Raw genomic sequence first — 18728 nt, forward strand, 5'->3', positions numbered from 1 at the left:
AGGAGCTTGAAGAGGCTAATGCCAAAAACATGGAGATGTATAGGGAAGCCACCCATCTCTGCTTCTACGAGTTTTGGAAGCACAATCAAAAGGCCGACTTCAGTTATTTGTCTGAGCGTCTGAGACGAACTTTAATGACCCGATGCACCATTCACCTGGAGGAGAAGGAAATAGCCAAAACTCCTGCTTCCCCAGAAATTTCCTTAGCAACGGGGATTGATGGTGCAGACAATAAAGCTGATGCTACTGCCGACCAGAATGCTCCTCAAGATTCTTCAGCCTCGTAGTCTTTTCCTTAATTATTTATCTTTTGAATTTACGACCTACGGGTCGTGATGTAAAGACAATTGCTTTTTTAATTTTTATTGCTGCATGGGTAGCTTTTACTTTTTACAAACAATTACATCCGAGCAGTTACTGCTCGCTGTGTAAAGGAATTCCTTTTGATATTATAATATTTGCATTTTATTATAACATATGTATCGTATGACCGAACTTAGCATAGTACTTTGGTTTGATTTAACAAAATACAAAATTTATTTTGAAAAATACTCTAAGTACCCTAGCATGCTTTCACTTATTTTGCTCATGTGTTTACATACCTTTCGATATGCTTTGCTTACTAGATGCCTTATATGCCCCCCAAGTGATTGAGGAGCATTAGGTCCTTGGTCACTTGCCTTGACCAAAACCTGTACAAAAATTATTGCTCGGAGCAATGAATTTAAAACGATAATACAACAAAACAACACACGTAATGAGAAAATACTTGTAATAAATAAAATAATTGGCAAGAATGACTGGCTGCACACATCCCCTTATATTTCTCGTAATAAATGAAAAAATCATGTCTGTACGAGTGATCACCGAAATGATCTTACCCTCATAAGCGATCAGTCACATAAAATGACCAACCCTTTTTCATAACTTGTAAAAAGTAAAATTAATACAAGCCAATTCTTGAAGAAGAATTGTTTATTAATAGTACTTGCGCAGGTGTTCTCCATTCCAATAGCAAGGAATGAGATCTCCATTTAAGTGTGCAAGTTTATAGGTGCCTGGATGGAGGACTTCGTCCAAGTACTCCAGCAGCTTGGTCGCGGGTGTTAAGGAAAACCCTTCGAAGTACTAGATCTCCGACATTGAATTTCCTCTCGCGTACTTTAGAATTGAAATACCGGGTGACTTTTTGCTGGTAAGCTGCTATTCAGAGTTGGGCTCGCTCGCGTTTTTCATCGATCAAATCCAGTGACTCCATCAATAGTTGGCTATTAGAGCCTTGATCGTATGTCATTCTCCGGTGATGAGGGATCTAACTCAACAGGCAACATAACCTCATATCCATAAGCTAGGGAGAATGGAGTATGGCCTGTTGCTGTTTGATGGGAAGTTCTATACGACCAAAGGACTTCAGGCAATTGCTCTAGCAATGCCCCCTTTGCTTCCTCAAGCCTTTTTTTTAGAGTATCCTTTAGTGTTTTATTGACTGCTTTGACTTGTCCATTTGCTTCAGGATGGGCGTATGAAGAAAAGCTCTTGATAATTCCATGTCGTTCGCAAAAATCTGTGAACATATCACTATCAAACTGCGTGCCGTTGTCTGATACAATTTTTCTTGGCAATCCATAGCGACACACGATGTTTTTAACCACAAAATCCAGCACTTTCTTGGTCGTTATGGTTGCGAGTGGCTCAGCTTCGGCCCATTTTGTGAAGTAATCAACGGCGACCACAGCGTACTTGACACTGCCTTTTCCTGTGGGCAAGGATCTGATTAAGTCTATTCCCCAGACTGCGAACGGCCACAGACTTTGCATCTGTTTTAGCTCATTAGGGGCTGCTCGTGGAATTTTGGAGAACCTCTGCCACTTGTTGCACCTCCGCACGAATTCCATTGAGTCTTCATTCATTGATGGCCAAAAGTATCCTTGCCTTAGGATCTTTTTCGATAAGCTTTGCCCCCCAGCATGGTCTCCACAAAAGCCTTTGTGGACCTCTTTCATCAATTCCTTGGCCTTCTCTTTAGAAATACATTTGAGGAGTGGCATTGAGTATCCCCTTCGGTACAAAATTCCATCGACTAGGATATACCTAGCAGCCTGTTACTGAAGGGTTCTGGATTTGTTTCTGTCCGTCGGTAACACGCCTTGCGTCAGGTACTCCATGTAAGGTGCCATCCATGTATCCGCCGCACAGATCACTAAAGAGGTCTCCTCTATTTGGATGCTTGGTGCGGAGAGTCGCTCAATTGGCACGATGTTCAGAGTGTCGGCGTCCTTCGCACTTGATAATTTGGCCAAAGCATCAGCGTTTGAATTCTGGTCGCGAGGTACTTGCTGAAGGGTGTATTTATCAAACTGCGCCAATAGATCATTCGCTTTGTTTAAGTAAGCAACCATTTTTAAGCCCCAGGCCTGGTACTCTCCCATGACTTGATTGACCACTAGTTGGGAATCACTGTAGATATCAAGCGATTTTATATGCATGTATCTAGCTAGCCGTAATCCTGCGAGTAGGGCTTCATACTCGACTTCGTTGTTAGAAGCAGTGAAGTCAAACCTGATCGCGCAGTGAAATCGATGCCCTTCAGGCGTTATAAAAATCACTCCTGCTCCTGCGTGGTGCTCATTAGAGGAACCGTCTGTAAACAACTTCTTAGAAGGAGTTTGGCTTTGAGACTCGGGCTCTTCAGACCCTTCACGCTGCTCGCTGTCTGGGAGCCCAGTGAGTTCTGCGAAAAAATCTGCCAGGGTTTGCCCTTTTATCGCTGCTCGTGGTAAGTAGGAGATTTCAAACTGCCCAAGTTCGACTGCCCATTTCAACAATCTGCTTGCGGATTCTGGCTTCTGTAGAACTTACCGTAGAGGTTGGTCGGTCAAAACTGTAATTGGGTGAGCTTGGAAGTTGGGCCGCAGCTTCCTGGAGGCTAAAATTAAGCAATAAGCTAATTTTTCAATAGGTGGATATTGCAGCTTCGCTCTCATTAACCTCTTGCTTATGTAATAAACTGCCTTCTGCACACCTTCTTCTTCTCTTACTAGAACAGCACTGACAGCGTATTCTGTGACTGCCAAGTAGATGAATAAAGTTTCTTTATCAACTGGTTTTGATAGAATTGGTGGTTGGACATGTGCGTTTTCAAAGCTTGAAAAGTCTGTTCGCACTCTTCTGTCCATTCGAATCTCTTGTTGCCTCTGAGTAGATTAAAAAATGGGACGCATTTGTCCGTAGACTTGGAAATGAATCTACTGAGAGCAGCAATTCTTCCGGTTAAACTTTGAACATCCTTGATCTTTGTTGGCGATTTCATATCGATCAGGGCTTTGATCTTCTCGGGATTAGCCTCAATTCCTCGCGAGTTTACTATAAATAAACTTCCCCGATCCTACTCCGAAGGAGCACTTGAGGGGATTCAGCTTCATCTGATATTTGTTCAAGACGTTGAAGCATTCTTGCAAGTCCCTTATATGCCCTTCTTCCTTCCTCAACTTAACCAGCATGTCATCGACATATACTTCCATGTTTGTACCGATCGGCTCCTTAAACATGTGGTTGACCAGTCCCTGGTAAGTCGCACCAGCGTTTTTCAAACCGAAGGGCATTACTTTATAACAGTAAAGCCCTATATCAGTCCGAAAGCTAGTGTGATCCTCATCAGGTGGATGTATACTGATCTGATTATATCCAGAGTATGCATCCATGAATGAGAGAATCTCGTGCCCTGCAGTGGCATCGACCAATTGGTCGATCCTAGGGAGTGGGAAACAATCTTTAGGGCAAGCTTTATTAAGGTCTGTGAAATCCACGCATGTTTGCCATTTTCCATTCGGTTTGGGAACTAGCACGAGATTAGAGACCCATGATGAATAAAACGCTACCCTAATGAATCCATTCTCCTTTAGCTTCTCGACTTCTTCTTTTAGAGCCTTTGATCTATCTTTGTCGAGCAGCCTCCTTTTCTGTTGTACTGGTGGAATTTTTTTGTCTATGTTCAGGACATGGCTAATGATTGCAGGGTCTATTCCCACCATGTCTTTGTGCGACCAGGCAAAGACTTCCTGGTTTTCCTTCAAAAATTCCACCAGTGCTTGTTTTATTGTTGTCTCTAAGTTTTTACCGACTTTCACAACCCTGGTCAGATTTTTTCCCTTGAGTTGGACCTCTTCAAGGTCCTCAATGGTTCCTATCTCTTCATCAAAATCCCCAAAGCGAAGATCTAAATCTTTGCCCTCACTTTGGGCAACGCCCTATTTGGGGACATCATCACCTGATTGGGCTTGTACATCAGTCGCCATTTGCAACTCTTTTCCGGCAACTTCCCTCGATAAACCTTTCTTTGCTTTAGTTATCGAGGCATTGTAGCACTCCCTCGCTTCTTGCTGATTTCCCAACACGCATCCTATCCTTGCGTCGGTTGGGAATTTCATGGCTAGGTGCCATATTGAGGTAACGTCTCGTAGGTCGACCAAAATTGGCCTCCCAATTACAGCATTATATGCTAAAGGACAATCAACTACTATGAAAGTAGTGAGTAATGTCCTGTTTGTAGGTGCAATACCTGCTGTAACTGGGAGCCTGATCGACCCAGTTGGGGCGAGCCCTTCGCCAGAAAAACCATAAATGGTTTGGTTGCATGGCTCCAAATCCTTGATGGACAGTTTCATTCTCTCCAGTGAAGACTTGTATAGGATGTTGACTGAGCTTCCTATGTCAACCAACACCCTCTTAACCATCATGTTGGCAATCTAAATGTCAATGACAAGCAGATCAGAGTGTGGGAATCGTACGTGCTGGGCATCGTCTTCCGAGAAGGTTATCAATTCCTCCTCTGTTCGAGCCTTCTTTAGTGCTCGATCCTCCACACTCATCATCTCGATGTCCTAGTCGTGGCGTAGGGTTCGAGCGTATCGTTCCCTTGCCTTCCCACTGTCCCCTGCAATGTGTGGGCCGCCACAGATGGTGAGTAACATGTCTGCCACAGGACCTGGTTGTAAAGGTGGCGAGCGTTGGCGTGCAGGTGCCTGCTTGTTGCCACCTTGAGCCTCTCACTGAGACCCTTCTGTAGCTCGCACATATCTCCTTAGATGTCCCTGCCTGATCAGGAACTCAATCTCATCATTCAACAGGTTGCACTCATTGGTATCGTGTCCGTAGTCATTGTGAAAACGACAGAATTTTGTGGTATCTCTCTTGGAGATATCCTTCCTTATAGGTGCGGGTCGCTTATAAGGAACACTAGAGTTGGTCACCTGATAGACCTCTGCTCGAATTTTGACAAGGGTCGTGTAGTTGGTGAATCTCGGCTCGTATCTATTGTCTTTGGGGTGTTTATTCTCAGAGGCTGATGGCTCATTGCTTGTCCGTTTTCCACCATTTCTGCCATTTCCGTTCCTGTTGCCCTTGCCATTGCCATTGGGTTTCTCCGACCTGTTGGCGACCTTGACGAGTTCTTCCTTTGGCCCCTTGTCCTTCGTGGGCGATTTCCCCCCATCGGCAATTGCGTCTTCGAGTTTGATATATCGATCAGCTCGATCCAAAAGCTCCTGGGTACTTTTTACCCCATTCTTTCTTAGGCTACTCTAGAGGGGAGAATGACGTCTAACCCCAGTAGTTAGGGCCATCATTTTTCCCTTGTCCCCCACTGTCTTGGCTCCAGCTGCTGCTCGCATGAAGCACTGGACATACTCCTTCAAGGGCTCTCCCTCCTTGAGGCGTATCTCGACCAGCTGGTTGGCCTCAGTAGGGTGTATGCGACCTGCATAGAATTGTCCGTAAAATTCCTTGACGAACATCTCCCAGGATACTATGCTAGCAGGAGGGAACTTAAAGAACCACTCTTGGGCGGTATCAGATAGTGCAGCAGGGAAGATCCTACAACAGGCATCATTCGACACTTTCTGAATGTCCATTTGTATCTCAAATTTGTTGACATGAGATACTGGGTCTCCGTACCTATCAAAGTTTGGCAATATAGGCATTTTGAATTTATTGGGGGTTTCTGCCACAACAATCCTTTGCACAAACGGAGTGCCCCTCCTCCGATCGCACTCTATGTGGGATTTTCAACTCCCAACCATCTATTGTACTACTTGGTTCAGGGCATCAATTTGTGCCTGAACCGTGTTTGGGATCGCTAGGGTGACTGGCGCCGGGTGAGCGTACTCATCATGTCTATCGCGACGGTCATTGAGCACATCCCTCAAATCTTCATCCCTGCGCCTCTGCTCGCTAACTCCTAGCCGATCAAAGACGTTGTTTTGTCTGGGTTTCCCCCCAGCGTTATGGCTTGCTGGCCTATCTTCTCTAGGTGGGTGGCTCCTGCCTCCACCTCTTTCCTCATTCCTTAGATCGGCATTCCCTCTGCCAGAATCAGCTTCATTATAGTTGTGCCCGTCTCTAAACTATGGTCGACTACGGCGTGACTGGCTGTTCACGCTATTTCCACCTCGGGCTGGTATTTCCCAAGCGTTAGGGGGAGGCCTGCACTGGTCGTTGAGCCCCCGTGCATTATTATGTCATGGGGGGCCCCTGACCGCAGAGCCTGACTCGTTGTTCCTTCTGTTGGCAGAAGGACACTGCCCCCTGCTCGGTGGATTTAGCTCTTCATCCACTGGGTGTCTAGGGCTGCGGGACGGCTGCCCGACCCTATTCTGCCTCTAGCGTTGGGGATTTCCTCGACTAGCTTGAGATGGAGGCTGCTGCTCAGGATCCCGAATTGGGACATCATCCTGAGCCACAGGTGGCTGCTCCGGCCTTTGGGGGCTTTCTAGCTGGAGCGGAGGACTTGGATTGGGAGCCCGCTGTGGTGGCGCACTCAGTGTCTGATCTGGTTGAGAGGCCGACACAGCCTGTCCACGAGTCAACTGAATGGTTGCCTCAAGAGTGGCCATGGCATCCCTTTGTTGACGGTCCATGTCCGCCTGCCGCTCATTCAGCTCCTAGCACTGACGCTCAATCTCTTTTTGCTGCAGCGCCATTGTCTCCGCTGCGTTCTCCTGATTGGCCCTCAGATTGGCCAACTTATTTTGCAACACCCCCAGTGTTGCCCTCAGTGTTTCCGTATCCAACTCATCCTCTTCAAACTCTAAATGTGGTTCATTCTCCGCCAAATTTGGAGGAGGAGGTTGAGATGATGCAGTGCTAGCGGCCTGTCTAGCTCTCTTAGCTGTCTTTGCCATTTGAATTTCTTACAGCTTCTTGGTCAAACTCTCAATGAAAGCACCAGAATGTTGACCCTCGATTTGGCCAACGACACAGAGTCAGAAATACAACAAGAAATGAGATGATAGTAAAGAATGGAATCAAATCGTAAAGAGATGACAAAGACGATTTATAGTGGTTCGGCCCCAATGAATGGTAATGACCTACGTCCACTTAGTGTTATTATTGATATTGAATGTCAATACCGTGATCAAAGAACTAGGGTTCTTAAGTTTCACAAGCCTTAGGAGAATTACAATTGTTTGGAGGATAATCGCACTATACGCTCTTTCTCTCAGTATTCAGAAAAAAGGTTCAAAAGTCCCTTCCTTGAGCCCTCTCATGAATATTTATAGGCTCAAGGGGGGGGGGGGGGGGTTACATGGGCCAATGGGCCTTAATTATCCCTAATCTCAGCGTATCAAGACAATAAAGAGGAAATAAATCTTGTAATTATTACAAGATTACATATCTTTTAAGGAAATAAATCAAAGCGTGCGACCAGTCTAGTCGTATCTAATCGTGAGGTTTGGTGAAACAGCAGGGAGCTGGTCGATAGTCGAACAATACCTCTTCATAATTACACTGCCACGTGTCAACCATGTGTGAGAAACTCTTGCCCCATCATCAGCCGCCATTTTTGGGTAAACAAAGAGTTCCCTGTACTTGTATGTGATGTTATATGATGGTATTATGCCATGTGAGTATGAAATAAACAGCCTAAGAGTGCCAGAATCAATATTGGCGCACAAGGGCGTGGCTCGACCACTGGTAGCTTAGGTTAATTAAATAATCAATGAGCTTGGCCGAAGCAAGCCAGAGTCAGTGCGTTAAACACTGGGCTTGACCTAAGTGAGTCGAAGACAGTGACTTAAACAGAGGTTGCGGCCTAAGGGTGTCGACCTTAGTTATTGAATGATATGTTTACTGTGTTAATCTGATGATTATGGAATGTTAAATACTTGGTTAAGAGACTGTTGATTTGTCAATTACTATCCCCGATTATGTGAATGCTGTGGACTGCTGAATATCTGGTTATGCTTTGTGAATTATTTGGTTATCGATATTGATTGTGCTATGATGTCATAGTTTTCTTGTTGGGCCTCGACTCATGGGTGCTACGTGGTGCAGGTAAAGGCAAGGGTAAGATGGATTGACCATGGGTTGGAGAGCTCTGGGGGCGAGGTGTACGTTGCCAGCTGCTCGGCCGCCATGGTCGGGGGAATTGTACAGGGACGGAAACCTAAAATGTGTATTTTTCCATTAGAGTGGCCTTGATTATTTATAACTTTTGGAAATTTTGTAAATATGTCTTTTAAACCCTGATTCGGGATCCCGTGTACTAAACATTCATCTTAATGAAAATGACCTGTTTATGGCCTAAATCTTTTAATCCTAACCTGTTTATGACTTTAGTATCACGTTTTTATTTAAATGACTTGGTTAACAAGTCTTGCAATATTTTAAACACACAATGTAACGTTCTTGGTTATCCAGGGCATTACAACTTGGTATCAGAGCGGTCTAGGTTTAAGGGTTCTTGAAGACTAAACATGTACACTCGCTGCTAAAGACTAGGGGTGTTCGTGGTGCGGGTGGTGCGATTTTTCTCTAGTTTTTTGGACCGCACCGCATATGCGGTTTGAAAAATTTTCCAAACCGCATCCCGCACCGCATAGACCTCAAATCGCATAAATCGCACTGCAAAAATGCGGAGTGGTGCGGTGCGGTGTGGGCGGTTTATACCTATCGCCAAATAATTTAACAATTAAATATTATAATTAAGAAAGATTCGTAATAAACCTCATAACCATAGAGTGTTTACCAAAATAATTAAATGTACAACAAGCTAATAAACTTTAAGCAAAACAATAAAAATGTAACAAACTAATAACAAAGAAAAAATGTAATATAAAAGTAAATATTATTTTAATTAAGGAGGAATATATTTAGATTGAAGTAGAATATGTGTTAGCATCCTATGAAACATTATATTTTTTTAGATAATGTGTATATTATATTATACTATATAAATATTTATGCATTAACTTTAAATGTAGTAAAATTGAAAAAAAAATATATAAAAAAGTTAATATATATAATGATGCGGTGCGGTGTGGTTTGAACCACATTTATAAAATTTAAAACCGCAAATCGCACTGCACTGCGAAGGGTTCTAAACCGCAAATTGTGGTGCGGTGTGGTGCGGTGTAGGCGGTTTGTGTGGTGTGGGCGGTTTTTGAACACCCCTACTAAAGAAAAGCTTAACTCAAGGTTTTGTAATTAAATACATGAGAATATATGGTTAAATGCTTGAATGAAAATAATAATGTATTAAGTGGTATGATTAATAGGGAGCATGAGATATTGATAATGCCTGGCCCTTGACTACTGTGTGATGATATTGAGGTGTGCTGATTAGCATTTCTATTGTATGTGGATGAATACTTGGATAATGGTTGGTATATTGATTGCATGTGGTGAATTGTTTAAATTAAAAGTATATGCGCTTTATCTGCATGTTGGATGATGGAAGCATGGTAAGTATGAATGTACTTGGTAGCAATGAAACTTGATAACTAAATGCATAGTATTGTAGATATGTGTTTATTGTGCTTTATGTGTGCATGATTATGGTGGATGTTTGGACCTGGCCATGAGATGGTTCTGGGAATGAACATCAAGGCTGAGGGGTTTAGTTGGGGATGGTGGATGAATTCATATTGTTTGTGCTCCGAATGGTTAAGTGGACCTAGTATTGTTATAGTAAGGGTTATAGATGATAGCTAGGGTTGGAATCCTCCATCTGCCTCTGAATTTGCAGCAGACATTCGCTGGTATGTGGGTAAAGTTGTGAGGTCTGATAGAGAAGATTAGATGGGTGAAATAGTGGGTTTTGTTGGGGAAAGAGCTACATTGTGTATGTTGACAATAGAGGCACCAATGTTGATTTAACTTGAAGATATAGACAGATAAGAGTACTATACGGAAGGCTGAGAAGGCATTATCCTCTGGTTTTGAGGAAGGTTTGGGTTTGCTTGAGAATTGACTAGTGAGTGGACATAGCTAATCCTATCTTTGATAATATGAAGGTGATAGGTCGTGACAGAGTGGTTGTGCTAGGTAGTTGTGGCAGAAGGATGCCCGGAGATGGTAAGAAGTGGTACTCCGACCCAAAAATGTTGGCAAGATGGGTTGGGAGGAATTTAGGCAGTGATATAATAAAGAGGTTATGAAGACATAGTCTGAGGTGTGGAGACTAATGAGTTTATGAACTTGGTTTAGAATGGTAAGACAATGACAGAGTATGTCAACAAGTTTGGAGAGTTAGTCAATCCGCTTTGGAAGTTGATACAAGCAGATGTAGCCGGAAATGATGACTCATTTAAGGATTAAACCCTGGGATGGCCCAGAGCATCAGGGTCGCTCCAATGCACGAGATGTTTATTTGTGCTTGGGAAGTAGGGAGGGCCATGTTACTTAAGGTATAAGGAATGAGATATGGGGCATGAATGTCGTAGGGAAAGTAATGAAAATGACGGTACTCCCATTTGTGGGGGTTAGTAAGGGCAGACGCTCAGTAATTGGAACAGAAGGACCCTTGACAATCCTGTGGCTCCTGGTTTTGGTAGGAAGGGGGTCTAGTTTACAAGATAGCCATCAGGACAATGTTGAGACCTAGTAAAGTTACTTAGCATGCATCAAGAGCAGGAGACGTTATCTGGGAAGGCGTCATGTAAGGGTACGTTTTCTACATGGAATAATTCAGTATGCCAGGTCGAACTAGGGATTGTTCATGATTAGAGAATGGAAAAATTGGAATGCCTTGTTACATTCAAAGCCCGAGGCTAGCTCTTCGGAGGTGACCAGTTGACCTGATAGTTCACATTCTGGGTATATAATGAGTTGAAAGGGGTCAGTGTTGTGCATCTCTCAAGGGAGGTTCAGGTATGAAGTTTATGTCACGAGGGGGCTGGAGATGGTGGTTCTTATTGAGGATGAATTAGAAATTTCTAAAAAAGAATTGAAACACAAGTAGTAAAGAGGGTTCATAGTGAAGGTAATTGAACTCGTCTTATGAGCGCCTTGTTATGGACCTGAGTGAGAACTAATTTGTTAAATAAGAGAAAACCATGGATAGTAAGGGACATCAGTTGAAGTATGTTAGTTGGACTAAATGGAAATTGATTGGTCAGTAGGGATTCAGATGGGTATGTAAGGAATGGTTGGATACGCTTTAGAATTGGGCTATGGACAGACTCGATATCAGGGACACTATGAAAAATGGTATTAGTTTGGCAGAAAGAATTACTAGTTCAGTTGAAGAAGTTTTTGACTTAGGGATAGATTATTTGGAACATCGTATCGTGGGATTTGTTGTCATCGCCTGTTAAGGATAAAGAGTTCAAATGCCCGGTTACAAGACATTAGAATGTCTTCAGGAATTGGTCTTGATTTGGTTATTACCAGCTGAGGATCAAGGAAAGAGACATTTAAGGAGTTATTACTTGTATCCAGTGGGGTGTGATGGATTATTAGTAAAGGTTCTTAACTGACTTAAGCTTCAACAACACAGGTAAGTTGAACAAGCGGAGAGTACATGAACAATTTGGATGAGGCACCTTTAGGTTTGTTTGAGATGTGTTGATCTACTTCACGGTTAGAAGTAGAATATGGACGACTACTACACTGATGATACTAAGATTGAAGCAGCAAAGTCACATGTAAGGTTCTAGAAAGTATTAGCTTTGTTTCTTCATGGGTAATCAAGGTCACGCTACAAGAAGAGAAGGGATCGGGTATGAAGACATTCAATCTGAAGCCACAGAAAAGTTACTGAAGAACGTTTGAGGGATAAAAAGCACAATGGGACTAGTGGACATGTCATCTATTACCTGAAGTATCTTCGAAGACAGCTACACCGGAGATTGGAATAACAGAAGAACTTAAAGTTAGACTGAATGAACAATTTTGTACCAGATTTTTAGGAGACAGAATTGGGATTGGTTAACACTCTGTGATATATGAATCTACGTGTAATGGATGGATACAAAGGGGTAACATGAAGGACCTTGTCTCTGTTTAAGACATGAGATTGTAAGCGGTGCATCAAAGGCTAAGGCGCGCCTGGATATAGACTGAAAAGGATGATGGTTAAGCCTCACGGGATGTGAAGAATGGAAACATGGCCGGTATACGTGGAATATTAAGTTAATGGTGAATGTATAACGTAAGGGATTTGAGTGTTTGGTCATTTGCAAGAAAGATAACCCTGAGACTAAAATTTGGTGAGACTTAATGGGTGATTCATGTTAGAAACCCTTGACTATACAAGGAGGAAATTTAATTGGGAGTGGATCTTTTATTTGAGAAGATTTGTGTCAGTTGGTTAAGACACCATGGATTACGATAAGGTCAGACAAGGTAAGGATTGTGATTGTTGTCACATCTGTGATTGGTTATTGACAGATATATATTTCTTTGAACAATGAAATCCAGAGTGAGGATCTTGTGGAAATGGTGAAGAACCCTACCAGTATAATATGAGTTAAGATATGAAGATCGAATGATTGATCCGATGGAATTGGTGTGGAGATGAAAGTCTTAATGAACATCATAATATCTCCTAAGGCGAATGGTGACCAGGAAGTTTAAATGGATGATAAGGTTTACAATCTTCATATTGAAAGGTAAAGTGGTATAGTGATGGATTGTAAGATTTGACCGTGGTACACTACAAGTGAAATAATTGGACATGGAAGGTTGCAACTCAGCAGACTGAGTTGACACATTTTGGTTCGTGTGCACGGCTAACGTGGCATGATAGTTGATAGTGCCGGGTTGAGACCCTTTAATTTTCTAGGTTCTGGAAAGAAATTAGAGAATTAAGGGAATAATATTGGAACCTAGAATTGGCGGTTGTCTGCAGATAGAATGGCATTCTAAAGAATTAATGGTGGTTCTAAGGAATAATGCATTGAATGTGCAAATGATTGGGATATTAAGAAAAGTATAGTCCCTTGATGAAACAATCACACTAATGAATGCTGGATTACAGCTAAGGTGACACGGCATAAGACACGGTAAGATAGAAAGCGAAAGGTACTGGCTCTAGGTGAAGGAATGGAATGCAGTGGGTATTATGGTTCGGGGGAAAACCAATGAAGCTATTAGAATTATTAGGGCAGGAGTATCTGCCTATCTGAAAGGCCATAAGAATTTGTAAGTTGTACGCTTTGGAACATGAAGTTCCAGGATAAGAGACAGACAAGAAAGAGTATGATATTTTGGGGAAGAAAGGGGAGTTTTGGCTCCCGATTCGGTAAGAGTTCAGAGATTGTACCAAGGTTTAGGCCAAGGGCCTACAAGAGAACCTTACCCTAGTATAGGTGATGGCTTATGAGTATTACTGGCATCAATGAAAAGATGGAAAAATGATCGCTGATGAGATAAATAGACCATGGGGTTTCAGCAGAGTTGTTTTACAAGGAAGGGTTAATGGGATTATAGTTGTAAGAAGAGATCTTATGGAGCAAGATTGTTAACTCTGGTAAGAGTGTTATTAAAGGATAAAAGATAGAGAGCTAGACTTTGGAGTTATGGTCAGAGGTATGAGATTTATTACCTGATGTGTTCAAATAAATTTCGAGGATGAAATTGTTATAAAGAGGTGATAGTTGTAACAACCCAAAATTACTAATAAGGCTTGAGGGCCTTGATTAGTGTGCTGGGAGGGCATAATTGATATTTATGTGAATAAATGATTAAATGCATGATTATGTGATATGCACGATCCTATGGTTATATGGATATGTGAAATGCATGTTTATGAGTATTAAATATGCATGTGGGCTCTGTTTAGCTTGTAAAGGCATATTTTTAATTTTGGCCCGTTGAGGGCATAAATGTAATTATATGTGATAAACTATTGAGACTACATTATTATGTGGATATATTTGCAGCATATGGCTTGAGACGTTCCTAGTGAGCGGATTGGCGAAATAGTCACGGCGGGGATTTATACCCAGCTCGGGGGAGCCTGGGGGTATTCTTTGGAATTTAGAGAACATGTTGGGAGTTATTAGACATTTGGGTAAATAATTGGTGACTAATTGGATGACGAGATTTAATGGGAAAATAGTGGGATCACTTGATGAATTAGCGTGAAATGAGGGTAAAGGACTATTTTGACCCTTAGATTAAATATAGATTAACTAGTATATGGGGGGGGGGGGGGGCAATTTGGTCTTTTCCATTTGAGAGGATATACACTGATTTATTTAGGAAGGAATCAGAAGAAAGGAGAACTTCCCTACCTCTTCTCCCTCACGTACCCTTCTCTCTCATTCTTCTCTTGTTGAAGTTGGAAACTAGGAAGGAAGAAGGGCAAAAGCTATGCTTGGGCTGGGATTTTGTGAAGGAAAAATAGAAGGAAATTGGAGGGGATTCAAGCTAGGAGTTAAGACTAAACTAGTGTGGAATCAAGTCATAATTGAGGTAAGTTTTGGTCTGTTGATTTGTTAAGAATATAGCTTAAATTATGTTTAGAATTGGACTGAGTAGTTTAAAGCTTAAAACAATGGTTAGTATGGGGTTTGAGTAGAATTAGACTATATTTTGGAGTGATGGATTCTGGTTGAGTTGGGATATTTATTCTGATACAATTGTTTAGGGGATTAACATTTCATGTGATTTCGGTCTGAAATGGCAGCTAAAATTGGTATTGAATGGATGGGGTAAGTGGGGGAAAATTATGGGTTGATGGTTTAGAGTTCTTGCCTAGCAAGAAGATGAGAAACCCAGGTTTTCATTGGGACGAAGGGGCGCGCCACGACTTGGCCAGGGGGCGCTATGACGCGTGTGGCCTTTTGTCCTGGGATGCTCTCTGATTTGGGGGCGCGTCGCGACTTGCCTGGCCTGCCTCCCCTTTGGCAGGGGAGTTTGCTCTCTGACTTGGGGCAAGTCGTGACTTTATTGAGCCAAGTCGCGACCTGCCTAGGAGGTTTGGTCTTGGAAGAATTCTAAGTATTATTAAGGCTCGGGGGTTTGAACCTAGGGGCTCGGGACAATTTCTACTACTCGGTTTAGTAGAAATTGAGGTCCCGGAGGCTAGTTTTGTTCCCTAGGTATTTTTTTCTAATTGGATGTTGATAGATATCCATGGCCTTTGTGACTAGGTTTATCGTCGAGGCTTGAGGCTAAGGACCGTGCTCGGAATCAGTTCACCTTCTCTGCTCGAAATCAAATGTAAGAAAACTGCACTTTTTTATGTGGATAAGTTGGGACTAAGAGTTCCGTATACTTGTATGTGATGCTGTATGATGGTATTATGCCATGTGAGTATGAAATAAACAGCCTAAGAGTGCAGGAATCAATATTGGCGCACAATGACGCGACTCGGCCACTGGTAGTTGAGGTTAATTAAATAATCACTGAGCTTGTCCTAAGTGAGCCAGAGTCAGTGGGCCAAACATTCGGATCGGCCTAAGTGAGTCGAAGACAGTGACTTAAACAAAGGTTGCGTCCTAAGGGCATCGACCCTAGTTATTGAATGATATGTTTACTGTGTTAATCTGATGTTTATGGCATGTTAAATACTTGGTTAAGAGACTGTTGATTTGTCAATTACTATCACTGATTATGTGAATGTTGTGGACTGTTGAATATTTGGTTATGCTTTGTGAATTATTTGGATATCGATATTGATTGTGCTATGATGTCATAGATTTTTTGTTGGGCCTCGGCTCACGGGTGCTACGTGGTGCAGGTAAAGGCAAGGGTAAGATGGATTGACCATGGGGTTGGAGAGCTCTGAGGGCGAGGTGTACATTGCCAGTTGCTCGGCCGCCATGGTCGAAGGCATTGTACAGGGATGGAAACCTAAAATGTGTATTTTTCCATTGGAGTGACCTTGATTATTTATAAATTTTGGCAATTTTGTAAATATGTCTTTTAGACCCTGATTTGGGATCCCATGTACTAAACATTCATCTTAATGAAAACGACCTGTTTATGACCAAAATCTTTTAATTCTAACCTGTTTATGACTTTAGAATCACATTTTTATTTAAATGACTTGGTTAGCAAGTCTTGCACTATTTTAAACACATAGTGTAACGATCTTGGTTATCCAGGGTGTTACACGACCAGTCTTCAGGAACCCTTAAACCTTGGCAACTTTGATACCAAGTTATAACATCCTCCTAATCCAGGACTGTTACACTGTGTATTTTAAATAGTGTCATACTTGTTAATCAAGTCATTTGGTTATAAACATCAGACTCATCACTACGAGTAATTTCATATCGAAAATTTTGGTCAAGGGTGAGGGTTAACTAAGGTTAATGTCAAGGATGAAGGTTAAAAATTTTGGTCAAAGGAAATGTTTACTTTTCATTTAAAAGTTTCAAACATACATGAGATCCCAAAATATTACAAAAAAATGTTTAGAAGGGTATACATCAAAAGTTACAACTGGCCGACTTAAGAGGCAAAATAAAGGACACAACCTTATTTCCTCTGAGATACCCTCGGTCGTGGTGGACGAGCAGCTGCATATGTTCACGCCACCGCCGAAGCTCTCCAACTCATGGTTGGTCAAGCTTTCCTTTCCCCTTACTTCCACCACATAGCACCCGTGAGCCAAGGCTCAATAAGAAAACTTAAACATGTGCATGAACAGTAATAACCTACTTATGTATGCATACAGTTACAAATAAATGATCATTGGATCATTATGGGGCCACTGCCCTGAATAGTTGACATAGAGTCAACCCCAGGCCCAATGCCCTATCTATGTGACCATAGAGTCACCTAGGGCCTTAGCCCTTAGCTCTGAGTAACTAGCCATAGAACTAGTCCAACGTACCTAGCGCTTTAATTTTTCAACGACCATAGGGTCGGCCAACGTAATAGTATGTTCATGATTGGGCCTAAGCCTTTTGGCCAGCACACAGCGTGCTATTGTCACCCTTGACTAATAAGTCAAGCCCTAAGCCAAGTATTCAGATACAGATACAGATAAGCATACTCCAGACAATACAAGTATGCATACATATTAATCATATAATACCATCAATTAAATGCAAACATAGTAATAACCATGTCCCTTAACGGGGTCGACCACTAGCTACACAAACCATGCGAACAATCATATAACACTGAGCCAGAAACAAAATATTGAAGTATGTTTAATCAACAAGTGCAAACATAACTCAATCACATTCATTCACAGGGGCCCGAGCCCTATTCATAGTTATAATCAACAACCGGACCAAGCCCTAATCACATATACCACATATTGGGTACAATTTTATTACCTCAGGTCCGAATATATAGTGTAATAATAAGAACGACCCTCGAGCACGATCCCAGTTCTGAGCCCCTAGCAATAACCTAGTCACAACCATAATATAGGATCCCGTCAATAATGAGAAAATAAAGGCTTCCAGACCTAGTCCTAGCCTCCAAGACCTCGACTTCTAATAAACCGGATAGTAGAATCGATCCCAAGCCCTTATGGTTGAGTTTTCGCACTAAAAAAACCCTCTCGGGGATCAAAACCCTTAAGCGACGCGACCCCAAGCATTTGAGCCGCAGTCCGCCCAAGTCAGAGGCCCAAGCCTCCCTTCTTACTAAACACATGCCACAACGTGACCTCGCATCAGAAGCCTCCCCTGACCTTTGGGTTCAAGAGGGTCGCACACCCCAATAACAGGGTCACAGACCGACCCTACGAACCCTGAATTCTCTGGTTTTTCTTCAGCCAAACTCAACCACAAACCACCCCAAATTAATCTAGAACCACAATTCAATACCCAGAAAATATTCAACACATTACCAACATCAAAACCTAACTTAAACTTGATTAAAAACTCATCAAAACTCAAATTCATTACTTGAGCCATAAAGCTCAAGAACACCTCAAGAACAACCAAACTAAAACAGAGTTTCAATGGAAAATAAAGTCTAAAGCTTACCTCAACAGGAAGTTAATTTCCCCTAGAAGCAACAAATCCAATCCCCCAAGTTCAGGCCTTCAATTTCCAAGTTTTCAGCCAACGATTCTCCTTAGTTCTCAAGAAATCCTCTTAAAAAATGAAAGAGTATAAGGGAGAGAGAGAGAGAGAGAGAGAGAGTGTCTTGAGTGTTTTATTTTGTTTTCTTAAGGCTTAAGTAACTTAAGATAATCCCAAGGCTCGGGGTATCAAAAACGTCCCTGGGGGAAAAATGGTCAAAGTCCCCGGCATCCCCTCCTATTCTCACTAACTCCATTTATATATAATCAATTACCAATTCCCGTTACTCGATAACCCGGTAATGTATCAGTTACCCGAAATACCCCTTGACTTGCCCTGAGTCGGGTATTGGGTCCCGTTGTGACTTTCTCGCTAACTTGCTCCCTAGGATCATCTCGTGCCGAGTAACCCAAATAAACTCATATAATAATGTGGTCTCTCACATATATGCACATTGATATCCCTGTTTCCCCCCCGGACACGTGGCATGACACAATGGGTCCGTGGGCT

Source organism: Humulus lupulus, chromosome 2 (assembly GCF_963169125.1).
Source record: "Humulus lupulus chromosome 2, drHumLupu1.1, whole genome shotgun sequence".
In the NCBI taxonomy this organism is placed as follows: domain Eukaryota; kingdom Viridiplantae; phylum Streptophyta; class Magnoliopsida; order Rosales; family Cannabaceae; genus Humulus; species Humulus lupulus.